General features: G+C 42.4%; 1 protein-coding gene and 1 pseudogene across 6 annotated transcripts in view; both read left to right on the top strand.

Annotated features, from left to right (window-relative positions):
* Positions 1-27,981, top strand: part of PTPRG (protein tyrosine phosphatase receptor type G) — a 1,080,885-nt gene that overhangs the window by 767,883 nt on the left and 285,021 nt on the right. The gene's annotated exons all lie outside the window — the stretch shown is intronic.
* On the top strand, positions 2,442-26,374 carry LOC146797613 (uncharacterized; annotated as a pseudogene).

The raw sequence follows: 27,981 nt of genomic DNA, 5'->3' as shown, positions 1-27,981 counted from the left end.
GGAAAAGTAGGTTCCAGCAACTGATGCTGCGATCAGAAATCAACTACCAGTCTCATTGGTATAGATTTTCTTGCATATCATCTTAGAACATGCTTTGCTCTCCACATATTGTTCTGAGTTCTCAATTGTGTTTGTGAACAGGGGAACCAGTTAAATTAGTATATGTGCATAAGTCTCACAAACTTTCCCACCTACCTTCAACACTATTTCTGAGCACCAACAAGCCAGTCATGCATTAGGTCTTCTCTTTGCATACTGAAGTGGCCACATTTTCTCATTATTTTGGCAGTGTGTAGTCAGGCTAGTGTTGCCAAGACTTTGCATCGGGCTCTACGTTGACCTAGAACATTGATAGACATTATGTGCCACATAAATTATCAATATGTAATCTTCCTCTCCTTTTGCTTATGTCATTACCCTTCGGGAATTGGAGTGTGTTTAAGCATCTTAGCTGTTTTCAGACCCATATATCGCTCAGGAATTTGTCTGAACGCATTAAGTCCCTAAGTTACAGAGAAAACTTAGCTGTAAGGAAAAACATTCTTCTTTCAATATTTTGCACTTTATGTGATGTAAAGAGAGCTGATGTGAAGCTATTTTTATTTTTATAACCAAGCTTGATGTGGAAAGTATGTTCAAAATTGTGCTGGTAGACCACTTTTCCAGTTAGCAAGAAAGGAAAACAAAAAACTATTTATCATCATGACCCATAACCCACATCCCATTCAATCCCTTAAGCTATGAAAGTTGGTCATTGGTATTTAGAACATTTTATAGAGTTGTGCGGGTAGCAATAGATGCAGGTAGGAATCCACCTGAATGTTCTGGACTGATTACAAATTTGTGAAATGGGCCTAGTCACGTTTTGTACGTAATACAATGCAGTATCAGTGGTCTGGATGTCAAGCCATTCGGCAGTCCCATGATGGAAATTTTGGTTCAAATTTGAACTGGAAAAATGGCAGCTTTACCAGACTTGAACCTTTCTCTAGTATTTCAAGACTGGTGTTTTGGTATATAGTATCCAGAATTCAGTACCTCCTCCTGGGCCCAGGACCTTTTTAGTTTGAGACCACAGAGTTCTGTGAAGCAGGGTGCTTCTAGCAAGAAGTCTTTGCAACAAATGCAGTTCTCAAAATCCTTGGACAGGGTCAAGAAGCTCTCTTCCTGCTTTTGTGAAATAATACCCTAGGTACACACTCGTTCAGTACTGAAAGCCTGTTGTCAGAAAGTACTGAAATGCTAGTGCTCCAGGCCAAAGGTGTTTAAACGGGGGCTAGCATGCTGTGGGTCGGTGACCCTGATCCATCCTCTAAAACGTTCCCATGCATCTCCCACAAACTTGTACTTAACTGTTGAAGGCCAGGTGGCACCACATTTCTCTCATAGCCCTTTGTGAGTTAAAATCCAAGTGTGAAGGGAATACCTTTGTAACTAAGGACAAATCATTCAACTCCTAACTCTAACCACCACCAGCCTATTAAGCCCGTTCCACAACAATGGCATTCTAGCACCTTCTGATAACCTGATCTGAGGCAATGCAGGAAGTTCATTTCCTAATAAAGGGTTCTATCCTGGTTACCAGGTAGGTGTCTCCTCGTTTCGGTGATAGTGCGCATGGGCATCGAATCCATTGTTAGATTGTTTTTTTCCACTATCGGGTTCGGATGTGAATTGCTGCGCTCCGGTTTGGCACCATTTCCCGGGTTCCTTTTCGATGCGCAATCCACTACCCTCGATGGTATTGTTTCTCGATCGCATTTCCCATTCCCTGCTTATCATTTTGAACCAAGAATCTTCCATCGGAAATCTCGTGGAGGTCCGTTGGGCCTGCCCGCACCGAGCTCACTAGCAGTCGATAGAACGGACTCCATTCAAGCTCTGTCCCGGGTGTCGCGTCAATTCCCTCTCACCGACCTGCACGAAGTGTGCAATTTGTTTGTCCCCGGAACATGACGAGAAAGACTGCGATGCGTGCTGATCATTTCGATCAAAGAAGATGCTCCGTGACAGTCTGGTTCGACGTCACGAAATGCAACAGCAAGGCGGCTCTGTTCCGGACATCTTCTGAGAAGATTCCGACCAAGAACACGCTTAAGGAGCCGAGAAAGAAGAACATATCACCATATCCAAAGCCAACATGAAAGAAGAGGAGCAAGTTACACCGGGTCAATGTACCGTGAGTATAGAAGCCCCGTTGCCCCAACAACCAATACCTAAAAAGGCACCGGTCCTTCCTCTGCCTGCGGGCCAAAGACTGCACCAAGAAAAGTTTCGAACACCCCACCCGTGGATCCGGCGCCAAAACACAAAGAAAAGTCTTCCAACTTGGCTCGAATCAGCCCCCTAGCGGCACCGAACCGAATTCCTCCGCGCTGAAAACCAAGCATGTCCATCCTCCATCTTTGTCCAAGCATATCTCTTTGGTGCCGAAACTTTCGATGCCGAAAACTACAACTAAAGAGAAAAAGACTCCAACAAAAGAATTTCGGTCCGATGTTTCACCTCCGGATCAGAAACAAAAAGACCTGGTTATCAACCCAGATACTGGACACATTCATGCCAAATTACCCGAAAAAAGGAATTTGGCACATCAGGATGAGCATCATATACCTCTAAAGAAAAGGAATATGGGTACAAACACATCATCACCTTATATTTCACGTCCTTCACCTACTAATCTTCACCTACTTATTACCCCCACTAATACACCACCGCTATCACCTGACCCACAGTATGATAGGGATGGGATAACAACAGGTCACAAGATGTTGACCCATGGGAGGATTATAATACTGATCCACATACAGACACTGACCCTTATTTGTATCCATCTAGGCTATCACCTCCTGATGACAATATAGGTTATATTGAGCTTCTTAATTGGGCTGCTCATTATCATGGGGTGAAATTACATAAAGGGCCTTTAGAGGAGGACTTCTTATACGAGACCTGAAGCTCCACTCAAAAAACCACACACACTTTACCAATGCTTAAGGGAATGCTTAAGCATGCAGATGAGGTTTTCAAAGACCCTGTCAGGGGAAGAATAATCACGCCCAGGGTTGAGAAAAAATATAAACCAGCACCTACTGACCCTGTCAGCTGCCAGACTCTTTGGTGGTCTCTAATGCTCGTAAAAGAGCAAATTCACAAATAGGTGAGGCCTCTCCTCCTGATAGAGTCCAAGATAATTAATGACTCTAGTAAAAGTGTTGCTTCTCAGGCAAGTAATCGCTGTCGCATTGTCAATGCTCAGGCTTTGCTAGCCAGATATGATTGAGCTCATTATGATGTTGGAAAAACGTATCCAATATCTGCCTGATGTGCATAAATCTAAGGCAAAAGATATCATACAAGAAGGAAAACTCATTACCAATACCTCCGTCAAATGTGCATTAGATGCAGCAGACACAGCAGCACGTGCAGTAAACACAAGCATGTGGCTACGCAGACCCGCATGGTTAAGAATATCAGCTTTCAAACCTGAGGTACAGGCCTCCATTCTTAATCAACCTTTTGTCAAGGAACACCTATTTGGTCCAGCAGGTGACACTTCACTGAAGAAAATGAAAAAGGACACAGAGGTCGCAAAGTCCATGGGGGCTTTACAATGACCTGCTAGTTCCTTTCGCCCCTCCCTTTTATAGGAGGGGTTCCAAGACTATTACCACAGAAAATCCCTCCTCCTCTTACAAGGGAAACAACCAATCGCCCTTATCAGGAGGATATTTTAGAGGAGGTTTTAGAGGAAATGATGGTAAGGGAAGAGGCAGAGGCAACGCCACACGCACTTCCCCCACTAATAACAAACAGTGACTTCCTTCCACTACCCTCCGATCATTCCACTCCTGTCGAGGTACGTCTCTCTCAATTTCTCCCTGTCTGGAACACCATCACCTCAGACAAATGGATTTTACAAATTATCCAATATGGTTAGTGCCTGGAACTTAGACCCTCCCCCAAACATTCTTCCAAGATCACATGCAAGGTCACAGGAACATCTCGCCCTTCTACAAAAAGAGGTTCAATCTCTGTTAAAAAAAGGAGCATTAGAGCCAGTCCCATTAAAACATCAAGGGACCGGAGTATACTCCTTATACTTCTTAATTCCCAAGAAGGACGGATCTCTCAGGCCTATACTGGACCTCAGAGAACTAACCTGTACATTCAATTAGACCACTTTCACATGATCACTCTACAACAAGTACTTCCGCTCCTTTAACAAGGCAACTTCCTGTCCACTCTGGACTTAAAGAACGCCTATTTCCATATTCCAATACATCCTGCTCATCGCAGGACAGCATTATCAGTTCAAGGTGCTCCCATTCACAGTAACTACTGCACCCAGAGTTTTCACCAGGTGTTTTGCAGTAGTCGCAGCTCATCTTCGAAGACAACATATTCACGTCTTCCCATATCTGGACGATTGGCTCATAAAAGCCAACTCACAAGAAAGCTGCCCCCATCACACACTCAAAACCGTGCAGCTGCTTCACGATCTTGGGTTCAGAGTGAATCTGTCTAAATCCCATCTACAGCCATACAACACACAGGTGTATCTGGGTGCCACAATAGACACACAAGGCTTTGGCCTATCCCAATCAGGCCAGAATCCACAACATGCAGACTACTCTGCCAGTTCCAACCTCAACACTCATTGCCAGCTCAAGTGTTCATGCAGTTACTGGGGATGATGGCATCTTGCATATTCATAGTCTCTTACGCAAGACTTCACATGCATCCCCTTCAGGAGTGCTTAGCCCATCAGTGGAAGCAGGCTCAGGGTCTGTTATCAGATCTAGGGTTGGTGGACGGCCGCACCCATCGCTCTTTGCAGTGGTGGAATACACAAAACCTTTCAAAAGGGCGGTCCTTAATCGACCCAGTTCCACAGATGGTGCTAACAGCAGACATATCACTCACTGGTTGGGGAGCTCATCTCCAAACACATACAATTCAAGGCATGTGGAGCTTGCAACAAAAGCAGCTTCATCTAAGTCATCTAGAGCTGCTAGAGATTTTTCTAGCGCTCAAAGAGTTTCAAGTTCATCTAGTAGACAAAGCTGTCCTGATCCGTACAGACATGACAGCAATGTACTACATACAAAACAGGGGGGACGCACTCTCTCCAGCTGTCACAATTATCTCAGACCATCTGGACATGGGCCACAAATCACAGAATGTTTTTCCTTGCAGAACACCTTCCAGGAGTAAACAATAAGATTTCCGATCGGCTCAGTCGTCAAAGACAACAGATTCACGAATGGGAACTCCACCCTCGAGTTCTCCTTCCATTCTTCAAAATCTGGGGATTTCCAGACATCTATTTGTTCGCCACAAACCTAAACGCAAAATTCCCAAACTTCGCATCCAGACATCCACACCCATTGTCCAAGGGCAATGCATTTTGGATGAATTGTTCAGGGATATTTGCCTACGCTTTTCTGCCTCTCCCACTCATTCCATTAGTGGTTTGGGAGCTCAAACAGGCGTTCCGGACATGAATCCTACTTGCTCCCACATGGGCCCAACGACCCTGGTTCACAACTCGATCAGTAGTTCTTCACCAAAAACGCCACATTTCGCTCCCAATCTGCTCACTCAGAGCCATGGAGAGATAAGTTACCCAGATCCCAGTAATCTCAACCTTGTGATCTGGCACCTGAAATCTTGGAGTTTGGTTACCTCAATCTTCCGCCAGACTGCATGAACATTATCAAGGAGGCTAGACGTCCTACTACAAGAGCGTGCCATGCAGCAAAATTGAAGCGTTTTGTGATATACTGCAATAGAAATCACATAGATCCACTGGACGTTTCAGTTCAAAATATCATCTGATATTTGTTACACCTACAGCGTTCCAATTTGGTGTATTTTTCCATACGCTTACATCTTGCTGCAATAGCTGCTTACCTACAAGACAGACAGCATTGGTCTCTTTTTAGAGTGCCTGTCATCAAAGCATTCATGGCAGGGCTTAAAAGAATAATTCCTCCAAGACTTCCACCTGCACTCAACAGTGTTTGAGCCATTACATAAATGTGAAATGCAATTTCTTACTTGGAAGGTACCTTTCCTCATAGCTATCGCATCTCTGAGGAGAGTGGGTGAGATCCAGGCACTAACCATAGAAGAACCATCCTTACAAAAAACATCACAACAAAGTGGTTCTTCAGACCAATCCTAAATGTTTACCAAAGGTCATTTCTGCCATTCACATTAACTAATCTGTTAAGTTGCCTGTGTTCTTTCCTCAACCAGATTCTGTGGCAGAAAGTGCTTTACACACTTTAGATGTGAAAAGAGCAATTCTTTACTATATAGTAAGGACAAAACCTTTTCGCAAAACAACTATTTGTTGCTTTTGTTCCATCCATTAAGACAATCCAATATCAAAGTCAGGCATTGCTAGGTGGATAGTCAAATGCATTCAGATATGCTATGCAAAAATAACTTTAACAATTCCCCTTAGAGCGCACTCCACTCGCAAACTTGGGGCTTCAATGGCATTTCTAGGAAACATACCCATAGATGATATCTGCAAAGCTGCAACATGGTCTACACCTCACACATTCACAAAACACTATTGTGTAGATGTGTTAGCAAGACAGCAAGCTAGTGTGGACCAAGCAGTTTTACGTACACTATTTCAAACCACTGCAATAGCAACAGGTTAGCCACCACTTAGGGCGATAACTGCTTTTTAGCCTATGCACAGCATGCGATCTACAGCTCACAACATGCCTCGAAAGGAAAATGCTACTTACCCAGTATGCATCTGTTGGTATTTAGAGCTGTAGAGTCACATGCGCCCACCCGCCTTTTCGGGTACCTAAACCTGTTGCAATTACTTCTTACTTAGAGACATACATACATACATGGACATCTCTTACTACTCTTTCTAACTCCATTATCACCCTCTGTGGTAAACAATCCAACAACGGAGTCGATGCCCATGCGCCCTATCACTGAAAGGAGGAGTCACCTACCTTGTGACTGGAGAAGACTTCTTCGAACAAAAACAAAGTGCAAACATCCGTACCCAACAATAGATGGCAGGCTATGCAAAGCATTTGAGTTTACAGCTCTACATGCCAAAAACAGATGCATACTGGGTAAGTAGCATTTTCATTTCTGCATGGTGAGAAAATCAGCATGCTTTTGCCAAGCTATTGGGCAAAGAGACATTCATACACCAAGTAACACACCACTTTTTATTCATCTAAAGGTTGACACTTCTCAGCTTAACAACCAAAGGGGAATGCATAGTATCAAGAATAAATGAGAACAATTGAGAGCGTTTACAAGTAAAGCAGACTCTTGGTGATTTTGGCATAAGACATGCAGTCCTTCTGTGGGTGGAAAGAAATTGATCTATCATCTCCATTTCCTCTGAGGAAACAATTTCCCCCCGTTCTTCACTACATAGACAATAGCTATCGCTTACTATGGTATGATCGAGTTACCAGTCTTGTCCACGTCTGTCGAGGCCATGGGGAATGCCAAAGAAGCACATGCATCTAAATAACTTGGAATCATTAGGTACTTAGCAACCTGGAGAAACCAAAGGGCAGCATCAGTCACGCGGGCTACAAATGCTTCCCTGCGCAACAGTCAACATCTATGGCTTCTGTAGTATTCCAGTCCAAGGCCCCTTGGATCTCAGCTCAGGATCTTTGTGCTTTTGAGCCCTCGCTAAATACCAACCCCAAATAATTTCTGTCCACAAAGTTGAAAACATTGAACATTACACATGTTTGAATAATGTACGGTGAAATCATTGTATGATAAAATATCCTCAATGTTACTTGCTAAAACAGGCCACTTGACATAATTTGACAGACGGGTCAGGAAAGCCAGTTCAATGAACTATTGATATTGTGTTGCAGACTGTATATTGGCCTCTGATTTGATCTTTTATCTAGTTGAATGTTTCAATTGATTTCTTTGTATTTCAGTTATATTTTTTGCTTTTAGTTTCTTTCTGGTTTACAAATGTAGGAAAAAATGGATGTTCTGCGAACTTTACTGTCACAGACATGTTCATGTCTGTTGAGCTTGGTTAGAGTGAATACCTGTGCCGGGCTGCTCCCACTGTGGAGGTCTCCGATATCTTGTGTGGAATATTTATGCTTAAGTTTCGCTGCCCTGTTTCTTTCTCCAGGAAGGTTTCCTACTGCAGCCATAGGCATTTAATCGGTGTTTCAGTCCTTGCCACAAAATTCCCACATCCAAAAAATTGTTTGCACTACGAGGTGGCATTTCAAAGGACTTGCAACTACTACATGGCACAATGCAATAGAATGAGTTGATCACCTTGTTATAAGGTGTGCCTCCTGTGCTCTAGCAACTACCAATATTTCAGCCTTTAGAGGAGGCAACATTTTATTAAAATCCTGAATTCTCTCTCTTTTGGGTATCTGAAATGCTTCCCCATACCAGGCATTGGTATTTGTGGATTGAAATAAAAATGCAAATAGTTTGAGCAGCTGGTTATTGTGTTAAAATGTACACTTCTCAGACTCCTATCAACTTTCAGCATTTCCACTAGTGGAGTGGATTGCTGCACTGTAGAGTAGCTGAAACCCACTATAATCATAGTGTTTTCTTTTTTCATAATCACCTGACCAGACGCTCTATCTTCTGCAACCCATTCTCTACCTTCTTTGTGTTCTCTGCACAGCTAACCTATCATTAACTTTTTCAAAATAGCATCACCCAGGTTGGTGGCCATATCACAGTGGAGAGGCACAGGCCAATATTGCATCCATATGTAGAGCATACTGGATGCTTGGCTTGTATTTGAGATTTGGAAAGTGGTATGTCTGAAGGACTTGGCCCTGGGTTGGCTGGTGCCCTGGAAATACAACCAAGCCAAAATCTTTTTGAAAACTATTGACCTGTGAGAATATTGGGGAAAACGCTATTTAATTAGAAGTAAACTCCAGAATGCACTGCCAGTAGCACATGTTCCACCATTCTGCATTGTACTCTACCCAATATGTAAGGAACTTCCATATGTCTGGATTGGCTTATTACCTGCTAGAGGAACAGGCCGACAACCTTGGTATGTCAGCTGCAATACTGAAGTTTTGGCAGGTGGGGGGATGTCTTTGAAATTTTTTCTCTGGGTATGCCCAAGACGACAAATCCAACACAAATTCTGAAAACATTGACGTGAAAGATTAAAAAGAGTGTTTGGCTGTATGGAGCACTTATTCTCTCCTCTCCCATAATTCTTTGCAATTGTCACATAATACAGAAAGCTCTATTTCCACATACCAATGTGGAAAACTCACCAGCATTCACTACCAGTTGCTCTATCATCTAAATCCCCCCAATGGAATCTACCTCATGTGTGGATGAGCATAGTGCATGGACGGGGATAAGACCCACACCACAACAACTTGTATCCATTTTTGCTCAGGCAGTTTTCAACGTGGAGTGGATGGTGGCAGTTTTTGGCCTTGGGTTCTATCCACCATTCATGCAGCCCTACAAAACCCAAATTGTTACAAATATTAGAGTCTCCAAGCAATCCGAGAAGGCCTTAATTGGCTGACACTCGCCTTTATTTCATAACCAGCCTCTCCCTTCAGAACTACACTATTTTATCTTTTTGTGACAATGACAAAAAATTCCTTGCAATGGTAAACTTATGAAATTCTCAGTTTGCACTGTTGTCAAAAACATTTCCACTTATGTATAAAATAATAGTATAGTGTGAAGGACCTGTACAGGTCAAAAAAGCAACCATGTAGTTTGCAGTGACTTTTTCTGTTAATAACTTTGAACAGAGAAATATGGTGGCAGTGGTATAAAAATGTTCTGCACATCCAACAACACTGGGTATATAACAATCGTACAGAGTAACGTGTGCTCTATGTGCCAGAAACACAATGCCACCAATAGTGTTAGACATACATGAGCGAGAAACTCCTTCATACAGTTCAAATACATTTATAAACCCAGAGCACCACAAAAAAATATTTTGTTTGTTCTGCTGATGAAGCAGATCCGATTTTGTTGCTGACTGATTCAAAGGTCTAGCAGTGGTTGTATTGTTTGTACATGAGAAGACAGCTGACACTTCTTTAGTCTTAAATGACTTTTTCAAGGCTGTAAGTTCAATACATATATGTATCAATATTTTATGTATTCATAGATAAGGTGCACAAAGTGCCACCCCCATGCTTGCATAGTGAAAAGGTTATATCAAGTCACCGGATCAATATAACAGAGAAAAGACGAAAGCTACAATTGATAGATCATAATGAGACTCAACATAAAGTACAATAATCACCCAAATTTGTGCAAGACTACAAAGGAATCTATAACAATAGAACAATCATGATATGCTAATAGTGAACTAAAAAGTAAAGCCAGAAGTTAGGGACGGAAAGAGAAGAGAGGAAAACATCCAGGCATCCATATTTCACAAAAAGATAAGTAAAATTCGTGATACTCCTCCAAAGAAGTGAGGCTCCCAGTCTGTCATTATGTAGAGCATGACTGACCAATATTACAAAGTACCTGTTTACTGTAGCTAACTGGAATGGTCCAGTCGAACCACGGAACCCAAGAAGTGATTTAAACCCTAGAGAAACATAGACCTTTCTTATTACAGTGCGTTCAAAAGGTTCTATGTTACCATGTTTCAACAAATAACCTGCCAAACGTTTACTAAAAGTTACACACCTGATGCTAACATGAGATGGTATCACTGGTTGCTGGTCTAGAGTCGACCTATAAATCTTGACTGCATTGGACTAGACGACAGGGGAAAAAAAGGAAAAGGAAATCAATTATGGAAAAGGAAAACTATCCATGTACATTCCACATGGTTAGATATCGCAGTCAGTGAAAAGGTGCACATCCAATGTATACCTCATTGAAATAATGCCCCGAGCACAAATCTCATTGACCTACTATGTGCCACTGGAGTCATACTTTGATATTGAAACAGTCTCTCTGGGGCCGTGAAGGCCTGCATTTATTGGCGGTACATGTTAAAAGAAAAAAGGACATACTGTGGCACACAGTACAATTCTGTATGGAAACAGTATTAACAAAGCCCTCAAGGCCCGTATTACTTTGTGGTGTGCGATAAAGAGAAATACTGTAGTTTTATACACTAAATACGGGTGATTTCTACGTCAAAAATCAGCCAGATATCTCCAATAAGGTAATTGGCCATTTAAAAAATATCCCATAGCCATGACAATATTGGTAAAAATTAATGACATTGTATCCGGTCACATACCTGGAGAATTCAGAGCCACTGAAGTCACAATTCAGTATGTGGCTAGTTTCTATAGGGCCAGGATAAGCCATTGAATACCGCCCGTGCAGTGCTATAAAGGAAAAAAAAGTATGTCATAAACTGTAAACCATTTTGCCCGATATCGGATATTGAGAAGAATGGACCAGTATGTCCGTAAAGTAATTTGTAAATATAAACTCATCCAACATGTCTTCCAGAGTGGCCATTTGAGCATGAGGTCTATTTTAAATTAAGAGTACTAAAAATAAAGGAGGGCCCAACTTACAGCAATTGAAGATAAGTGAGCACCATCATGAATATGTTCTTCATATCTTGACAAATCGAATAATTGCTGTCCTTCATACTAGCTTATTGACCTGAATAATTTCTATACCCAAATGAACCCTACTGTTCAAAGTGTTCAAATTGAGAAATTGTCAATGAAAAAAGTATATTGTGAAAAATCAAAATCGTGCCACAGCGTCAATAAGTCTTGACCTGGTTCTGGTGCTCGTAGTGTACCCAATGTACTTGTTAGATTAAGAATAGTTATGATAAGTGCTAGAGCTCCTATAAACAACTATGCAATGAGAGAATTGGAGGGCAAACATGTTAAATTGTATCAATGAGCCAAGGAGAAGATGACTGGGAGCCCAAATGTGTAATGAGGTATAAGTATGCACAGAAGCACCTCAAGTGAAAGGGAAAGGCTAAAGAATAAACATACGGTCTCCATAAATGGAACAAACATGTCTTACAACATCTCGTCACCCATAAATGTCATATACAGAAATGAGAAAAGGACATAGCCTTTGTCCATAGACAAGCCATGTGTGTCGAGACATGTAATCACAATTTACTATGTTGGTAAGTAAACACTAAATGTCAAGCAATTCAAATGTACAGTATACACTTTGTAGGTGTACAAAGTAACCGTCATAGTTTTTTTTATCTCAAATACTCGAGGCAACTCCTAGTCATAATTTCTTAATACAGTCCTGAAGTTCCCTGGCAGCACAGGATAGGAAACAAACTATTTCACAGAGATGGATGTTCATTCATCTAAAAATGCATTCAGTTCCTGGTCAATGTTAAATCCAAGTCAACTGCCCTAAGTTTAGTAATCCAGGATGTTTCAAGTTTTCTTAACGTGCTTGTTCTATCTCCATCCTCTTCGATGTTCCTGGGCCACTCCCAATCAATGGAATCTTCGATGAATCAGTTCTGCGATCCCATGTGGTGTGGAAAAATGATTGGAAAGTGGATAGTTGTTGTTATAACTCTTGATGGCACAAACAGGCTCTTGAATTATTTCTTTGAGTGGTCTAATAGTACTTCCTATCTATATACGATTACATGTGCAAATAATACATTACACTACAAATTTGGTGTTACAATTTCTGAAAGCATCAATTGTAAATTTCCTACTGGTGTACTGAAAGCATTTTATAGTGTCCAAAGTATATGGGCACATATTGCAGTGTCCACATTTAAAGAAGCCTTTGGGTTGTGAAGGTAACCACCCAAATCAGTTCTCATTTCTATCAGGGTGCAAAAACACTAGGACACAGTATATTATGAAATGTTTTGCCCTAGATATATGTAACAGTTGGTTTGTCAGAAAGAAAATCCTTAAGAGTAGAATCAATGTTCAGGACACGCCAATGTTTGTGAAAGATGTTTGTAACAAATGCCTTGAGTTGTACTGAGTAATCAGAGCCACCTTAGTTCTCTTCTTGGGCCGTCTAGTATTGGATTTCATTTCATTGGCAAAATGTGTTTCGCCTTAGTAATGTCGTCTAGTCCTACATGGTCAAGACTTATGGGCTGGCTCTAGCCCAGCATGCAGTGCTAAAATATCATAACTTATTTGGCATCAGGTGTGTAACTTTTAGTAAACTTATGACAAGTTATTTGGGGAAACATGGTAACATAGGACCTTTTGAACGCACTGCAGTAATACTGGTCTATGTTGCTCGAAGGTTATAATCACTTTCTGGGCCCTCGTGGTTCGACTGGACCATTCCAGTTAGCTACAGTAAACAGGTACTTTGGAATACCGGTTAGTCATGGTCTAAATAATGACAGACTGGGAGCCTCACTCCTTTGGAAGTGTATCACAAGTGCTCATTTTACTTATCTTAATGTGAAATATGGATACTAGGACGCTTTCCTCTTTTCTTTCCGTCTTTCCCGTCCCAAACTTTCAGCATTCTTTTTAGTTCTTTATTAGCATATCACTATTGTTCTATTGCTATAGATTCCTTTGTATTCTTCCACAAATTTGGGTGATTATTGTACTTTGTTAGGCATCATTGTTATTGATCAATGGTAGCTTTGGTCTTTCTTTGGTTATATTGATCCGGTGACCTGATATAATCTTTCCAGCATGCAAGCATGGTAGTAATACTTTGTGCACCTTACCTATGAACACATGATGTATGTATTAATTGAACTTACAGCCCTGAAAAAGTCCTCTAAGGCGAAACGTGTCTGCTGTCTTCTCCTATACAAACAATGCAACTACTGCTGGACCTCTGAATCAGTCCGCATGAAAATTGGGCCTGCTTCATAAGCAGATCGAAAAAATACTTTTTGTAGCGCTCTGGGTTTATTAATGTATTTGTTCATAACTTTGGTAGGTTCCTATTCTGTGCGGTATCCCCACCCATGTGGTATAAAAAGGATGGACATTTTGGCTGTATATGATCTGTGCAAAAAATTATGAGCACTTAAACGTCAACTGACATGAATGCTAAAAAAAAAAGGCTTAGAGATTCTATGGTTAAACCATTAGCACTCACAGAGCTAAATAAATGTTTCTTTTGCCAGTGTAAATGTCATACAGTTGATGTAGGGTGTTACTTTTATCTTGTCTATTTCATATCAATTATCTCTCTTCATGAAACACACGCGAAAAAAATTGCAGAACTGCTATATCTGCTATAAAATTATAGTCTAAAAAACATCGCAAAATATCTGGTCAGTCTTAAATACCTGGTGTTCATGGTGAAGGCAGGAAGATGATTTTGGCTTCTGGACATAAAGGCCCCGAAGGTAGGTCAAGTGGAAATAGTTTTTGAAAACAAAGTTTTGAGAAGTACTCTTTTCAAAAGTCACTGTTAAGGTCTGATTTACTGATATATCATGAGGCAGAGAGAGACCTACATTAATCACGGATGCTATTGATTATTATAGATCAGACTGACAACCAAATAGAAACTCAGGGCCTTTTGAGTAAATCCACTATGTCTGAAGAGAACATTTGGATAGGTGAAAGTGATTTGGGGTTTCATAGAGAAAGTACCCAAGCTTTGAATAAGTTTGTAGGTTATTTTAGGGTGGTCAGACCTAGATTGCTCTAATTCAGCCACACCAGTCACTTCAGACTGCAGGATGTAAGAGATTGGCGTAGGACATTGGTTGATCATCTTAACTTGGGCTATGTATCCTCCTTGAAGATGTGCCCCATGCAATAGCAAAGAGGAGACATATAAATGATGAAGAAAAGAGAGGGAAACAAGGCTACATTTTTGTCTGCATCCTTTCCATTAAAACGTGAAACCAGAACACAAAATCGTCTAAAATAAATTTTAAACAAGCAAAGCACAATGTCATGAAAGGTTGCAATAAAAGCCCCTACAGAGCAAATAAATTCCACAGTACTCGTACCTGCGATTACTGATATCTGATGCCACAGATTTTTTTTTTATTAACATAAGACATAGTATAGTTCCAAATTGTAATTGGACCAACACAGCAATATAAATGAACTTGCAAGAAACATAAAATTGAGGAAAGGGAAAACGTGTGCAGAGTCCACCACTCATATGTTTTAAATAAGTAGATCTAATTAAGTGCTACTGTCACTCTCCTGATTAAAAAATGCCTTGGGGGTAGTTTGAACCATGTCATGGTATTACAGTAAAAAATGCCTTGGGGGTAGTTTGAACCATGTCATGGTATTACAGGCGTACAAGGTCTGGTCTGATTGTGGTTTAGGAGTGAAAGATTTTGAATGACATTTTCTCTTTTGATAATGGAAGAGAAACCAGATTTATTAAAAGATGGAGCTCGGCAAAGAGGCAGATCGGTAGATTTCAGCACAGTCCTTTAACTGAATAAATCTGTGAAGTAGAATGACTGATGATGTTTTCCCAATGATTCCGCTCGGGGTGAATAATAAAATGGGGTTTCTGATGGGAGCAGTTTTCACAATGTGGCACATTATTTAGCTTGGCAAGCCTGTTGGCATTATCTCAATATTATTCCAGTTGAACACATCTAAAAAAGCAGAGCACCATCTCCACTGTTCCTAAATTTAATGTCTAAAACTCTCATACTCGTCAAGCCGTTTCCATGGCCGCCTCAACATCAAAGACCGGCTGTATCCCTAATATCCCTAATCTGAAAGTCATTAATTTGCTTTTTTTCTCAAATGCCAAAATCATTGATGTAACTAGTGGCTCTTTCTCTGTATGAAGTCATATGCAGCCAGGGACACATTGCTGTTCCCTTTTGCCACTGATCGTTTGATATACAAAACTTTCTGCAAATCTTGAGGTGGCATCCATAAGAACTCTTTAGTTTAAAGGTATATCTTCATCAGCAAGATACAAGTATCACTATCACAGGGACAGCAGTGTCTGGATGCCTGAGCCACTGACCTTAAGAAAATGTTCATTCATTTGCCCTATCAATTTATTGACGTAAGCGAGCATATTTTCTCTTTCTTTGCACTTTAGAACTCGGAAGAACTTTCGGGGCTCAAATTTATCAGCTAATGTTTCCCTATTGGTCAGATTAGAGGGTGATGCTGTGTGCCTATGTAAGCAGCCTCTAAGTTTAAAATATAGAAATGATAAATTAATCCTTAACTAACCTACACACACTTTAACTACAAATTTAATTTTGTTTACTTAGTGGCGATGGTAATTTTAGCAAGGGGGTGGGTGGACAGGCTGCGCACACTTGCACACACACACACACGTTTTTGTGCACGTGCACACGCACACGCACACGCACACACACACACCCATTTACAACACTCAAAGATTTATCTATAGTCATACATACATCCACGCACCAAACATTAAAAACATAAAACTTACCAGTGCTGCAGCTCAGGAGGGAAGCCTCTGAGGTTCCAGTAGGGTTTGGACTGCGGCCTTGTGTCATTGGCTGACCTTATGTCAACCTATGAGGGAAGGCAACAGTCCCTCCCTCTTCAGAGTGGGATGGGGTCAGTGAGTATCCTGACCCCACCCCGCTCTGTGTCGAGGTGTCACTGATTGACACTCGACCTTGGGCTTAAAACTGAAGTGCAGAGGTCTGAGCCAATCAGTGATGCTCCCCCCTCATCACAAGGGAAAGGGCTTTGAGGCACTCTTGCCAGGCTGAGGAGGTCAAGCCCACAGGGCTGTGAAATCCTCAGCCTGGCAAAGTTCAGCCTAGGCAGCCAGGTGCCTGCACATTTAGCGCATGCACTGCTCCTGGCTGCCTGACATGAACAAGAAGAGTTTCTGTCAGGCTGACCTTTGCTCAGCCTGACAGACACCCTTCTTGTTGGGGCAAAATGTGGATGGGGTGGGGATGGGATGGGAGGTGGCCCCTCTGCCCGCACCGGTGGGCCATGGGTGATCCATTACGACTTTTTAGATTTCAGGATGGATGTTCTTCCTTTCTACCCACTTGAAAGTGAAACCTGTAGAAAAGAGGAGCAAAAGGATCCTCCTTGCAGGGTTTAGAACCGGCCATACTGTATTGGTCATGGTTAATACAAAGGATTTAGCACCTTGTTTATTAAGAAGGCTAGCTGATCACTCTGGGTACGATTTCCCAAAAGATGTACTTTAACATAGCACTAAATTGCCAAAGAAGAGGTCATCACGTTTAAAGAACCCCTCCCTACCCTGAAAGTGACCTAATTGGAGAGGAACCGTTTACTTTCCCAAATATCCATTCCACCAGCTGAGTAGAGGAAGAGGTGAGAATGGGGTAGGGTGAGTAGATCTTGAGAGCCGAAAACCGGGACATTTGGGGAAAATAGAAGGACTAAAACTTTTCTTCCACGGATTGGCGTTGGACAGCTCTCATCAACATAGGATCACAGAATGTGCATTAATAAAATGTAATTTCGACAACCAACATCATACCTAATAATATAATTGCTTACTTATAAAAGCTGCTAACTAGCATACTTTTAAAAAAACTCGAAAAATTGTCTCACTGTTTTCAGTCGGCCCCCTCTAAAAACCGGGCCATGAGCCAAAATTGCCCAAATCTGCCTGGACAACTGGTGAAAACCAGGACTGTCCGGGCTAATCCAGGACGTCTGATCACCCTAGAATGGGGTATGGAGCCTGACCGGGTAATGCATCGCTAAACTGTAGCCCACCAAATTGTCACACTGCATGTGACGTGGGCAGCCACTTTTCAGAGATTGACAGCATTCAAATAAAGCAACACAGAACTGTTTAAATGAAAGGTGATTACTTCCTTGAAAATGTATGTGTGTTTTAGTGCTATATGAAGACGGAAAAGCACTTGGGAGATGTGGGCCACACTTGTCACAATGCTTTGGGGCCTAAATGTAAATAGTTTTGAACCTTCTGTGCTGATTTTCTGAGTCCTACCGCAATCTGTGAATATACCATTGAAGTCTGCAGCCTCCAGTGCCCCTGGTCTACACGAAGGGGTTACTGTCTTGGTGGAACAGGTACTTCGATATTTTACCATTTGAGTTTTTCCTCATTCAAAGTCATCAACACCTAGCAAGGTTTAGTTCCTCTGAAGATCTAAAATGAAAACAAAATATCATGACGCTGGGAGATTACCACATAATGTCTCTGGTAAATGAAGATTAAAAATGGAAATGAAAGATGTAAGAACTCATTTTTCCATACGCAAAGCCTCTCCGAAAGCTCACACCTGTGAAACGTTTTGTGATACAACAATCAGTGAGTGGGGTTACTTCTGTTCAGCTCCAACTAGATATAGCAACGCATTTTCGAGTTGACTGAATTAGATTTGTAGCTCACAATCTGGTAAACATAGAATTCAGGAACCTCTTTACAAAATATTTAACCATTTGTTAGTTGCACCAATTTTGTATGAATTGAGCCTAGCAAATATTTGTATTTCAAAGTCCATACCTTTGGGCCTGTCAGCCTCCATATTAATATTAGTTGAAAAAGTCATAAAAATACACTTTTTCATAACAAACTCGCATACAGAGAATATTTAGCCTAAGTTGCATTCCTTCGCAATCATTTTATCATTATACTGGTGTAGTGCAGTGCCAGTCATAAAAGCGCATGCAGCAGAGGCAGTTGTGCATGCCTCAGTCGTTGGTGGAAATCGAAAGGTTGTGTAGAAAATACCACCAGTTTTGAGATTCCCCATAAGTTCAGATGCCACAGCAGCAAATCTATTGGGATGGTTTCTGTAGAGACCATTAATCATCTGTGGTTGTTTGACAATGTGTGGCACGTACAGAATTTTATTTGTGCACTGTGCTCTTGTGAATCTTGTGCCACCATTTGAGAGTATAAGGTAGTTGGCCATCATTCAAATGCCAAATCAATCGAATGCCGCTTTTGTTTCGCGCCTGACTGCAAAATGGCGCCTGCAGTCGATTGTGGGCATGGGTCTGACCTGCTATTGGCGGCTGTCTCTTCCACGGGCGGATATTCTTGTCACTACGCGCCCCCTCTGAAGACATGCGGACCCTGGCCCTGTCCCCTTGCTGATCCACTGCTTAGCTTACACCCACTTTCCTTTGGGTTTTAGGCAATAATGGGGACCGACTGAACTCGAACTCAAGGACTCCAGCCCCTTGCCCGACCTCAAGATGGCTCCCTCAGTGAGACCCTCCCTGATGCTCTATCCCTCCTTGTCTAAAATCATTGGTCATCGTCCTGATCAGCCCTCACCGACCCTGTTCCTGCTCACCCTCCAGGACATTTAACTCTGAGATCTTTCCCTCGACAGCTGAGACCTAGCCATTTTGACTGATGCCCGTGAAGCTACCTCGCGAGCTAAAGGGGAGATGGGCTATGGATTCCCTCCTTGACCATCACCTACCCAGCCGGTCTTTGGGCAAGCTCTCCTGCGTCTCTCCTGACCTTTTCTCCCTTCTCTCCACCCCCTACCCCTCTCCTCTCTACTCTTCTCTTCTCCTCTTTCCAGCTATTGACCTTTGCCCTCGCCTGTCCTTGCTCATAGTTCCCACCCTGTTCATCCACTGGACTTTCTTCTGTGAACTTTCCTTCGTCAGTTGAGACCTAGCTATTTGACTGATGCCTGATGGAGCTACCTGGTTTAGCTATAGGGGAGACGGGCTGTGTATTTCCTCCTCGGACGTCACCTACCCCCTACCCAGTAGGTCTTTGAGCAGACTCCCTTTCGTCTCTCCTGACGTCTTTTCCCTCATTCTCCCCCTTCACCCTCCCCCCTCCGCTCTATTTGTCTTACCTTTCTTTCCTCTCTCAGTATGATGCTTATTTTTGATGTAATGTGTAATTTATCATTTTCTGTAACATTGTGTAACCTAATGTAAAGCGCACTGATACCTACGGGTCTAGCCGGCGCTATATAAAACTCATAAATAATAATTGAATCGAAAACCAGACTGCCAATGAGGAGAGTACACATAGAACTAGAATTTTGTCTAGACACAATAGCAATTCTTGTTCCCAATTTACTGTGATGGTTTATCAGTAGTAGAAGATAATCTCTTGAAGTAGATCAGTACATCGGCATATTCCCAGGCATAAGTCATGCTACAATGCTCGAAGACATGATTATCCTGAGGACACGAGCTTTCGGGCACGCTGTTTTGGGTTTCCAAATAAATTCCGAAATGTTTGCATTCAAGGTGAAAAGTTTTCTCGCAAGTGGATTGTATGGGTCCATTTGATGGATAGAAAGTAATTGAGACATGCTGTTAATTTCGAGGGCATTGATTCTGCTTCAAAGTTATAATGGCGCACTATTTATCATTGCAGGCAGCCTTTAATCTGAAAACAAAATGTTGCAAAATTGAGTTTGTGGAGTTTAGATAGAGATGTTAAAGGAAACTTTTACGTATGTTATCTTATGAAGTGGGCCAGAAAGAGTGTTGCCTCTGAGGAGATGGCATAATTTCAGATTTACTGAGAATATCTCTATATTTTGAAACTGTCCACAATACCTCGGAAGTGTAATAATGCACAAATTAGCATTTGATTTAGGAAACATTTGTGTAGTGATAATTTATCCAGCAGATTAATAACTGCATTTAATGATTCTAGTGCCACAAATCCCAAACTTTAATGTCCTATCACCACAATCTTACTGATGTGCATTGTATTACAAATTTCAATTTAAGTTGAATTGAGAGAGTTCTGGATTTGAATTTGCCTTCCAATAGTGCATGTCTTATAAAATGTGTTTTTGTGTATTTACGAGACAAAGCACCTAAAATATTAAAGGTTCAAGATTTTGATACATGTAAAATCATTCCAAAACTCAGTCGACTTTGTTTAGGCTTGATTTACTAAGGACTATTTTCCACGTGGTGTCATTATCTGGTCTTGCAGGCTAGTGATTCGGAAACTAAGGAGTGTTATGAGGAACCTGCCTAGTTCCTGGATGTAGGATAATCTGCACTATATTGGGGTTTATACAAATAAACATATTGTGAGATCTCATCTCTTTTTATAACTTGAAATTTGATGCTAAAGAAAGATAACATGTTAAATAATTTTCCCCACCTTACATGGTGAATACATTTCAGCATCTACAGGTATTGCATCGTTGAATGAGCTGCAATAACGGTAAGTTGTCATTGCATTTTATCACATGATCTTATGTTGTATATGAACACAAGTAGACCAAGTGAATTGGTTTTCAGAGCTTATCTAGATATATTTCCAAAATGTTGGAAACAGCCTTTATAAGTTATATCAGTTCATACATTTTGCATTCGGTTTTATTTGATGAATGCGGGGACAGGAAAGCCAATTTCTTGGTATACAGACATGCTACCCTGGCCTGAGTGCCCGACTGGATGTATCTGGTATCCTGACTTTTATTTTTGGACCTAGTGCCATACTCATCTAGCTTGTGTGCAGGAGTCTGCAACTGTCCCTGCTAATGTCCGGTTCAGGACCTGCTCTTTGATCCAGAGGGGCACACCAAGCATACCCTTGTAGTGGACAGACGTTTACAGTACCTGTTCTGGGATTAGCATATACATTACCATGTTGTGCTTCAGATTTGTATATGGTGGATTTAAGATAGTCTGACCCATTTTCCTCTTAATTTATACAATGCACCTCAATCAGATATTTTTCATTTATGAGACATACATTCAGTTTGAGATTCATTGATAGATTACTAGTCATTGCATCATAATCCAGACTTGCTATACATGTTTCATCAAAGGTACGTTTCAAGCTTTCTATTAGTTAAGTTACCAGTGTGTGAACTTGGGCTTTATTTCACTGGGGACGTGTATCTTTTCAATAAATCTGCTAGTTGTATAGGGTATTTTTGACAGTACCTTTTTGAAGTGTTACTCTCATCGTGATTGAAAGGTCCACATGTTTATTGAGCTTCAAAGTTTATGTAAGAGATGTAGACCATTTAGGGATACCAAAACATCAGTCGGTCTCCCAATCACTCCCCTTACTTCACTGGCTCCCGGTGACAGCCAGTAATGTTCAAGTCTCTGTGTATAGCTTTTAAGGCCCTTCATTTTGATGGGCCAGAATCCATGAGACCGCTCTTTCATCGATACACCCCTCCTAGGATTTTAAGATCGTCCTCAAAGGCCAATCTGGTTGTACCTAAAATCAAGAGAGACACTTGGGGAGTCTAGAGTTTTGCGGTGGCCACCGACAAACTTTGGAACTCGATGCCGCTTACTCTAAAAAAAGAAAATCTGACTATCTTTCATAAAGCACTTAAAACGTTGCTGTTTCATAATTGGTACAATCACCTACCTTATTTCACACATGTTGTTTTGGCTTTTGCTCACTACCTCTTACCAACTGGGAGCTCAGCGTCTAGACACCTATTGGTGGTAGTGCGCTTTAGAAATCAAAATTTTATTTCAATTTCATAGACTAATTGAGGCAGGTTGCACACTGTCTAGCCACATATCACGCTATAAATAATGAAACTATGAACAAATTAAATAGTCCTGTGGACCAAGTGATACTTTATTTCACCTGGTGGCATATTGTAAGGTCAAGAACTGCTAGGTTCATCATTACAACTGCAGTGTCACAAGTGTGTGGCTAGAGTAAGACTCCAATGTGTCTCTGCAGGTCTTCCATTGGATCAGTGGGGTCAGCCCATTTTCATAGCCCCTGTACCGTAAAATTTTGTTTGTTTTCCAGAATGTGTCATTAGTTTGGATATTGTGGTACTGTGAAAACTGCGGTATTCCGTGGTGCTATTGTATCACTTGTTTGGTTCCCCAGTGGCATTGTTACCGCTTCATTTCTTTGAAAGAGTTTTGCTCCTTTACTTAAAATTTCAGTTTCATTTGGTACCAATGGCTTGACATGATTCAAGTCTATACATCTTTAGTATGAGGAATGGCTAGTCCCAGAGGTTTCAAAGAGTATGTTGTCCTGTGCTGCTCTAATGACCTCTAGTGGAGTTGCATAACCTGAGTAGGCATTATTCTATACTGAATGAGAGAGGTAGCTATGCATGTAGGGTAATAACTCAAATGTTATCTTCATAGATGGCCATACAAATGGTACTATTCATTGTGCTACCGAAAAACATCAAAGAGTAGTTGTTAACCTGAATAATTGTGCTCAATGTTTGTCCAAACCTTGTTACCTTGCAGGTCTTGCAGGTCTTTGGTAAAATTTCTTTGTCCTTTATATGCATGGTCCAGGCCATAAAGATGCTTTGTAATTCAGCTTTATTACATATGGGACACGTATAAGATAAACTAGATCAATCATTATGACTGTGTTGGTGAAGCCTGTGCTTATGTTGTATAACAAACGACTTTCTTGGTCTTTAACCGTAGTCACCAGTTCCTGGAGTTAACAATTGACTGAATCTACTTTCCTAATGACAGTGGCGTAGATGTGTTTAGTATTGCTTATCTATTGTGATCTTGAATCCTAGCCTGTTGACATGAACATTGTACATTTATTAACCAGGACATGGAAATTTCTGTAAGGCCTTTAGGAACTGATTCCTTCAAAGATGACTTTTTGTAGATGACTGGTTTGTGATTAACATTATCCTGCCATTTTTCTCTTTCTTATGAATGAGGTAAAGAGTTTGTGTTTGGATGCAACTCTAATTTTAATATAAAGCAGTTGTGAGATTCTGAAATTGTGTTTTAATGACCTATCCAGGGTGGCAGTGCCCCTTTGTCCTTGTGGTGACAACCGTGTGATCAAAGGAATGTTTCAATTGATATGAGCCATGGACTATCGCTCACACTTTTCAGTTGTGTTTATTGTTATCCTATGTCTCTGTAGAAGGAGACCAGCCATATACAAAGCAGTTATTATCCTGCTCCAATGAAGACAGTCCAGCCTAAACTGCTAGACCATGTCCCCCTTCAGATGGGAAACACAACCAACAGGCCTGGCATGGTGGACAAAAAAATAATCGACTTGGATATTGTAGCGAATAAGTACCAGTGGCAAGAGATTCATTCCGGCATTGTTTCCATTACAGTTTTGTTTACATCTTTGCCACAGACTGTTGACAGGCATGCTGAGGCATGATCCTGTACTCGCTGTGCTATAGGAATCAAACTATACCTTACTGAGGAGGCCTAAATATGGTGGAACCACTTTAGAGTTGTTTGTGATCCTATCTGTGGGCACCTTACATGGAATCTCAGACGGAACTGTTTCTATTGGATCAGAACAAGTCTAATTTGCATATAGTTGATCTCTACCTAGAGTATCCTACATAGTGTGTAATAAATGATGTTCTGGGACATGGCTCAACTGATTATCAGTGTTTGAGTTTAATTCAAGCATTTCATCCATCACTCTATTTTCCTCACTTCATCCCGTGATAGCTTTAGAGACTAATTTTCTTATGAACATGGTTCATACTGGAAAGATATCATTGGGGGTGCAGAACCTACTGCTGTTATGCACGTGCTCTATAAGAACATTATTGCAGGCAGGTAAAGATAACCGAATAATGTGGGGGAGGACTAGGGTCAAATAATGGTCCAGCGTACACGCCCCCACTCAGGCTATGTACTGTGAAGGATATGCAGGTCCTGACAGAAGAGGAAAAGTAGAGATCGCACGCTACTTGTAGAGACTGATCGGGTGATCTTATTTCCTCAGGAGCAAGGGCCCTCACACACCCAGAGGGCTATTGTGCTTCAACATCGGGCATCTCTTAATTGGGCCGTCGCTGCGGGGCCCAACGGGCCCCGCAGGTGAGGCTGACCTTCAGAAATAAAGGAATGGTAAGTTTTCTCAGGCAGCTAAGCAGAGTACACTGATATTAGCAGGTTGACTGTGATAACGGGATCCATCTTGGTGCGGTTTCCCATAACTTTATGCGTTTATAATGTTAAAAATGCTCCAAGTGTTATTAGCCAAATACCAGTCGTGCATAATTCTGCCCGATGGGGACCATGTGTTTCTTGTACTTAGTAATAGGTCAGAACAAAATGACTGATGGTAAATGGTGCCAGTTCAGTCTTTGACACTAGATTGATCAATCTGGTTTCAGGCCTGTGGTAATTTTAGTTCTAGTGACCTGTATGGCTTTGGCCTATTCTCCTCAGGAGAGGGGATGTTCTCTTCCCCAGACACATGCAGTACTCACTGCACCAGTCTACAGGGTCCTTAAGGTTCTGACTTACATTTTGCTTGGTATTCACGTCTGCTTCGCTACCCTTCCTCTTTGCCATACTTCTATGGGAGCTACCAAGGATTTGATGGTGAGAGGTAGATGGATGTGGAGAGGGCGATGGATGTGGAGAGGGCTGTTATCGACTTTGCTTGCTGTTTCTCACCATGTCCTATTTAAAGTACATTCAGGTAAAGGAGGATATTTTCTCCCATTTAGAAGTACATTTTAGAAGAGAGCAATTACGCTTCATTTTTAGGTCGAGGACTACCGGTCTGCCGAAGGCAGAACCGGAAGTCGAGATTTAATGTTTCCTAGAGTGGCTCCTTAGCCCGCCTCTCTTTTTGCCTCTCCTCCATTGGCTGGCTTCCTAAACGGAGGCCCGCCATTGGAGGAGAGAGCCGTCCCTCCAAATAGGCTCCGTCTTTTTCAGATTCGGGGGCGTGTTCCTTGCTGTTCTTTCCACTTTTTAGCCACGCCCTTTTAGAACAGCAGGAACACGCCCCCGAATCCGAAAAAGTTTCGGAGCTTCCATCCGCCATTGTTTTGCTGTCCTCTGGCCGTGAGGATCTTCGTGCTGTTGTGAGTATAGTTGGCGGCGCTGCCCTTCGATGAGCAGGGATCCGCACTGTGCCTTGGACGCCTTTCCCCCTTGTTTTGTCATTGCAGCTTGTGTGGGGTGAGATGAGGCGAAACAGTTAAAGCCTGCTCGCCCCCTCCGGCACTATGTAACGTGATACCTGCCTCCCACAACAGGTTTGTTCGGTTTTCTGAGTCTCCTGTGCACACAACACACCTTTGCAGCCGCCTTGCCCTCGCTCCGCACACCTGGGGATGCTCCGGCCGCTCTCGGACGGTGCCGGATGGCTCTCATGTTCGCTGTTCTGATGGACCTGGTGGGGGTGGCCTCCCTCCTGGTGGGCATCTTCGCCCAGCTGCAGATCAACGGGAGAGACTTTGGTGACTTGCTGATATACACCGGCGCCATTCTGGTTTTCCTGAGCCTCATTGGTTGGATCTTCTGGTACACGGGCAATATCGAGATTTCCCTGGAGGAGCTGGAGCGAGATTATGTCCCGCAAGATCTCCCGCCGCCTCTCTCGCCGCAGTGGCAAGCCAGGGGGAGGTGGAAGGAAGAAGGGAGGGCCTCACAGGGGTATCGGAGGCGCGGGCGCGACGGGGGAGGACAGCCTACAGCTTCCACGCATCAAGGAGCCGCCCACAGAAGACGAGGCGTCCCCGAGGGGGTCCCCGGCGTGACCTGTTGGGGGTAAGTCAAAGGCTTAGCCCCCGGCGTTCATGGCTTCGGTCTACTGCTGGTGACAACAGAGTTAATTCTGATGGGTAGAAGTCAGTCCGATAACCACCTGCCCAGTTTTTCCGATAGCCATGGTAGGAGGCTTAAGGTCAGGCCCCTTGCAATAACTCCTGCCCGGTAGGGAGATAATGTTAGAACCTACAGTGAGTTTGTACAATTTGGGCTCACACTTGGCCAGGTTATTTATGCTCTAAATGTACACAAGCCCAGTGTGGCTTCAGACGTTATTTACCCTAACATACCCATTTATGTAATCCAAGTGTTTCAAGTCACATTAATGAAGACTCGAACTCCCAGAACGCATTAGGTTGTAAATAAGTGAATGGGTGGTAAAGAAGGTGCTTCCTGTGACCTGGAGTCCTGGCTAACGACTCACGAGACTAGGGTGCGCCCCACCGCCTGTGGAGTTAGTCGAAAGTCGCGGGTGTGTACTCATTCGGCCAATACACACTGCATGCGTGCAATGCGGGGAGGGAGGGGGGCTCTTTGCCTCCTCCTCCTTTCTGCTGCAACGGGGGGCGGGGGGGGGTCACACCTCGTCTCAACCGCCGATGCTTGGTGTGATCCTAGCAGCGTCAGATGCTTCCCAGGCAGAGGCGCAACTAGAGCCAAATTTCGCGGCGGGGGGGGGGGGGGGGGGGGAACGGAAACGGAAAAAGAGGTGTTTTTCGGAAGCATTGTTTTCATTTCAATGCACCGGGTTGCAAGGTGGATATCTGTAGCTCTGAATATTTGTGTGGATAGCTCTCTGTGTCTGGCTGACTCTGTATGTGTGGCTCTGTATGTATGTCTGGGGGATACACTTTGTATGTGTGTGGCTCTGTGTGGGTGGTTCTGTATGTGTGGGGGGTTGGCTCTCTCACTACGTCACTCTCTCTCCCAAACTCACTCTCACTACCTCACTATCTCTCACTACCTCTCACTATACTACACTCTCTCTCACTACCTCTTTAGCTCACTCTCTAACTCACTACTCAACTCTCTCTTTCTCACAGCAACACAATATCACTACCACAGTAACTATCTCTCACTCTAAAACACTACTTAAAAACTTCACTCTATCTATCTCACTACCTCACTCTCTATCACTACGTCACTATCTAGTTCTATCTCACTCTCACTACCTCACTATATCACAACACACTCTCTCAAAACTTCACCACATCTCTCTCACTACCTCACAACTTCACTCTCTCTTTCTAACTCACTAATTCACTCTCTCTATCTCACTACCTCACTCTCTCTCTCTCAAATACACTAAGTCACTTACACTCACTCTTTCACTACCTCGCTCTATCTCACTACTTCACTACATCACTCTGTTTCTATCTTAATACCTCACAACATCCCTCACTACCTCACTCTCTCTTTCACTACCTCAATCTTTCTCTATCTCACAATATCACTCACTGTTTCTATCTCACTATGTCAGAAAATACCTCTCACTCACTCACTCTTTCACTACCTCACTCTCTATCTACCTCACTCTCTCTCACTACCTCACTCTCTATTTCACTACCTCACTCTCTCTCTCTATCTCACTACCTCA

Source organism: Triturus cristatus, chromosome 9 (genome assembly GCF_964204655.1).
Source record: "Triturus cristatus chromosome 9, aTriCri1.1, whole genome shotgun sequence".
NCBI classification, from domain to species: Eukaryota; Metazoa; Chordata; class Amphibia; order Caudata; family Salamandridae; genus Triturus; species Triturus cristatus.
The sequence above is the reverse complement of the archived record's forward strand: the minus strand, read 5'-3'. Positions and strand labels throughout refer to the sequence as shown.